Source organism: Cyprinus carpio, unplaced genomic scaffold (genome assembly GCF_018340385.1).
Source record: "Cyprinus carpio isolate SPL01 unplaced genomic scaffold, ASM1834038v1 S000006665, whole genome shotgun sequence".
NCBI classification, from domain to species: Eukaryota; Metazoa; Chordata; class Actinopteri; order Cypriniformes; family Cyprinidae; genus Cyprinus; species Cyprinus carpio.
Window position 1 is genome coordinate 67,515 of NW_024879288.1, and position 5,280 is coordinate 72,794.

At 35.4% G+C, this 5,280-nt stretch overlaps 1 pseudogene; it reads right to left on the reverse strand.

Annotated features, from left to right (window-relative positions):
* Positions 1-1,284: 1,284 nt before the first annotated feature.
* On the reverse strand, positions 1,285-2,265 carry LOC122144422 (annotated as a pseudogene).
* Positions 2,266-5,280: the final 3,015 nt, after the last annotated feature.

A 5,280-nucleotide genomic window follows, 5' to 3' on the forward strand; every position in this document is an offset into this window, starting at 1 on the left:
GGGAAACCAAGATGAAGTGGGGTGGCCCCAGGCAAAATTAAAGATGAGGCCCTTCTAAAAGATTATTTTGTTATATATATATATATATATATATATATATATATATATATATATATATATATATATTTATATATATACATATATATATATATTTTTATTTACATAACATACAAAAAGTGTAATAGAACATAATTTTTTTTATTTTTTAAAACAAAGTGCTTATTCTTTAACAAAATATACAAATTTACGATTGTATGTACAGATATATAACAATAGACAGTTATATGTAGAACTGAGAAAGACGCTTCATAATTTGTCATGGTTGCTCACTTTCTGTTCAACTCTGTTTTACGCCATTTCCCTCTTTAAGAATAGCCTAATAGTTTGCTCTTTTTGCCATCATATGAGACATGATGTCATAAATCCTTTGCACCACATGGGTCAAACACATGTAGGTTCTCAGTATTTTAGACTTAGCAAGCTCAATAAATAATAATATGAATAAACTACTCACACTATTTATACTACAAAAGACGTGCAGAATTAATACTGCTCACACTGTTTCAGAATCAGGTCACTTTTATAGCATTTACAGAACGTGTTATAAGAGAACATTTTCAAATTAATTTTGTTTGCATTTGCATTTATCATAATGCATTTGGCTTGCAGACCTTTAAGTCTGTCATCTGTCATTTAATTGACGAGTTTCTTCTGGGAAAAAAAAGGAAAAAGAGGAACTTCTTACAAAGTTGTGTTGTCCTCATTTTAAATAAAAAAATTCAAATTACAAGTGAATTAAAGGTTCATTGAACATTACAATAATGATAAAATTGTACTTTTAGCATTTTATATTTAAAACAATGTTTATACATCATGCACTTTGCTTTTGAGTTATCAACTCCATAACTCCAACACTAAAGTAGAAAAACACCAAAATGACTAAATCACTGTGATAAGGAAGAGTAAAATAAAACCTGTTTTTGTTATATTCACAATTGCAGCCTTTAAATTACATTTTTAATTTTTCTTCATGAATTCAGCATAGAAACCACATGTCATTATTACTGAAATATTACAAGCTTTTTTTGCCAAGCTGATAGCAACCAAAAGAGTTAATCAAGCATCAGTACTCCATCACTGTGATGTAAATCACCAATCACTGAAAATACATCAACAATAGAGAGGGAAAAAAACACAGGAATGATGAATAAGAGTTAGATGACTTGCTGATTCAGAGTTCATGAATTTAGAAAAAAAAAAATTAGAACATTATTAGAATAGTAATACAAATCAATCAGAAAACTCAGTATAAATGATTTGATATCTTCACTACACTGAGTGTGTGTGTTGTGGCTGTGTGGATCGTGACGCTTGTGTTCCCTCCTCAGAGAAAACTCTTTCAAAAACACGTCTTAGAGAAAGTTTAACATTGCTCTTAAAATTCTGCCCCATGAAAACATACAGAACGGGGTTCAGACAGCTGTTGAAAACTGCCAAAGAGACAGACAATGGATCCACTGCCTCAGCCACCAATGAACTGGATTCCTCTCCGTACATTATTGTCAAATGCACTATGTGATACGGCAGCCAGCACAGAAAAAAGGCCACGATTACAGCCAACATGATGCGAGAAATGCTCGTCCAGAGTGAAAATGACTCCTGCCTAACTTGCGCGGCGATGAATCCGTAGCATGTTGTGATGCATATGAGAGGAACCAAAAAGCCAAACACAAATCTGATGATGCTTAATCTTCCATACAATTTATAACTGTCGTCATCAGGTTGATAATGCAGGCAGTATGTTTTATTATTTTCTGTGTAAGTCTCTCTTAACATCATAAAAGGCAGACTGAGAATTGAAGCCAGAATCCAAGCCGCTGCACAGGACAGTCGTGCGATGAACAAGCTGCGATGATTCTGAGCCCAAACCGGTGTCATCACCTGAACAAACCGATCCAGACTAATCAAGTTCAAGGTGAAAACGCTGGCAAACATGGTGATGAGCATAATGAAGGGGAGAATCTTGCACATTATGTATCCGTACGGCCCAGTGATTATCAAAAGCACTCTTGGTCACAAAGAAAAGAGTGGAAAGGCAGCACAAGAGGTCAGCAATTGCTAGATTGAGAAACCCTACTGTATTAACAGTCCTCTTCATCTTCAATCCAGCAACATACACGACAAATGCATTTCCAGGAACGCCGAGGATCAAGGTCAGGTAGTAGAAGACCAGAGAAATCACTCTCATAAAATTCCTCAGCTCATTAAAACAATCCTGACAAATATCTTTGTAGACATGGTCAGAAACATAATCAGTATATGTCTGGTTCATTTTGCTTGAGTTGCTGCTGTCCATAATGCCTGTTTATCCTGTAAATCTCATCTATATCAGCGTCAACATTTGATGCATTCAATTAGCAGATTCTTTATCCAAAGTGAATTAGGACAGGTTCCCTCAGCTGCGCAGTCGCGACAGAAAGAAATATGTGACAGGCACAAAAAATAACATTTGCTGAAGTCTAGTAAATGTTGAAATAATTGCAATGCTTGACCCAGAGCCGGCCGCCAGCGCAGCACTGATGTGGGCGCTATTGTGACAAAGGGGTGCGATGACATAGCACAGAGGAAAAACAAAAAAACAAAAGAAAATTTTGTGCCCCCATTCCTATTTATTTCTCGTGGTCCGATATTCCAACAGCTATGAGACATACAGGGGTCCACCACATATAAGTTTTGGTCGAGAGGCCGGTTAGTAGAGTGTTTTTTTTTTTGTTTTGTTTTGTTTTGTTTTAAGTGAAAAACGGCTGTGAGACTTGTTTTAGAAAGCTGACTTTCTTTGAACTATGAGTTGCGGTGTTAGCCAGCGAGAACTTCTAAAGACCTGAGACCAGAGCGAGCTCCTCAAGACCGTCGGAGTAGCGCATTTACATTGAAATACAATGAAATTAGGCAGTGGAATTAAAAATGCATTGATTGAATGAACCTAATTAAACATAGCAAATACAGATGGCAGAGTATTGAATTAAAACAAAATAGCATAGCCACCAAATTCAAACAGCTTACATCTAGTAAATAAAAATGTGTATCCGTTTTTAGGCAGCAGTTTATAAAAAAACCACAATAATAGACAAGTGAATACCCCCACACCCACAAGTGTGTCTGCTTGACCATGAAGCACACGCTCATTGCGACTGATATTTCCCATTCACATAGCTAGCATTCAATTGCGCGACCAGATTAACATTTAGTATGTTTAGTTTTGAACAATTGAACAGCAACAACCAATAACAATATCAGCGAAATAATGAAACCAAACTACTATCATCTAGTCCGCTATTAACCATGAAAAAAGATTTTATCATAGCTTGCTGACTTAGTAGTGCGGCCTTCCATAGCTGCACAATCAACCGCTTGCGCGTGAATTTGTGTCAGAGTAAAGGCCCGGTCACCCAAGAACGATAACTATAAGAAAACTATAAAGATAACGCTATTAGCGTCCCACCATCGAACGATATCTTCTAGTATTATTCTAGGAAGCGCACGCTTGTCTGGCGCTTTAAATCCGAGCAGGTTACAACAGGATGGATCTGATTGGCTGTCAATTTTTAATCGTTCATCAGCTGGAAAAAACACTCGGTTTGAAAGTGATTCCAACGATTCTTTTTTCTGTCTTTATCGTATATTGTGGTGTGGGACGCTGCGTTCTTTAAACCGACAAGATTTGTTAGAACTTATCTTTATGTTATCTTTATAGTTATCTTCCTTGGTGGACGGAGCCTTACAATTAAAAATGTGACTTTGTGAAACCGGACTGTCCTAAATTGTTGCTAGAGTAGCTCTAAGAATGCGAGAAATATTTTTTAAATAAACCTTGATTGTCATAATTAAAATCTGTCTTCCACGTCATGCTTGGGTGAGGGGGGCGTGATAGTCCCGAGTTAAGTGGTTGTTATATAGTGAGACCCGGCAACTTGCTGTTTACTAGTTTTAAATGGAAAGACAAGAAATGTGCGCCAAATCAATCCGATGTAGAGAACGAAATCCATTATGGTTGGCAGACGAAATAGCTTGCTCCGCACCCGAGCCAACGCATAAACACAATGATATTGTGAAATAGAAACATCAGCATTTGTTAAAAGAGTGACTTGATTAAGTGCTTGGAATATAGCAGAGAACAGTAACAAAACTCTTACACGTTTACAGGTGTAGCAGTGTGCAAACTCTTCTATACTTGGGTAAAAAGATGATTGATGAATTTTACACACACCAAAACAAATGTGTGTATGTGTGTGTGTGTGTGTGTGTTGTGTGTGTATGTTATTATAATAGTATATTATATATTATATTCAGATATACATTTATATATATAATATACAATATATAGAATATAATGAATTAATAAGACAAATAAATCTTTGATCTCAAAAATGGGGATTCTGCTTCATTTTTTTCATATTATCTATATATTACTTATATTATAATAACATTACATTATATGATTATAAAGCATTTAACTTTTCTGTGAGTTTGTTTTAAAATGATTTTTACCTAGAATTTCCTGCGTGACCAGCGCATGTAAAATTTTTCCTCAAAAATGAATAGACTCGAAAATCTAATATAAACTTCAACATTAAAAGTAAAAAGTTAGCACACTTTATGTGTGCCGCTAATACCGATTTAAAGGTTATACAGAATGTTCGTTTAAGGTTGCCAAAATTTTCGAACCCATAGAGAAAAACTTTGCTCAAAAAAATTAGAAGGAACAGTGCGGACATGTGGTGGAAAATAAACAATTTGACAAAGGCAACTAGTTAATATTTATTAAGACAATGCAAATTATTTTTTACATAAACATTCCTTAAGAGCATTTAATTTAAATCATTAACTATGCCGTCACTTGTATGTCCATGAGCATTGTTATAATGTTTTAACATCACACTTGAGTTTTACAGATCAATATTTTGCCTTACAACCAACTTGTACTCACCTCCCATGCTCTGGCTACTATGAATACTTGCCAGTGGCTTAATACGTTAAGGATGATCACAAGAAATGGAAAAAGTCTTACTGATTGGCTGAAAGGACTACAAAGAACGCTGGGTTATTTGCATGAGTAATTATTTCTGTGGACAATTACAAAAAAGAGTTCTGATAAATCTTTGAATTATAGGTACATTGCAGTCTCCTTTCCTCTTTTTGAAGATAATGTCAAAATAAAACCACAGTAAGTACACAGCAGTGGATATCCGTGGTTAGGCACGCAAAAGGTCGTGGGTCATC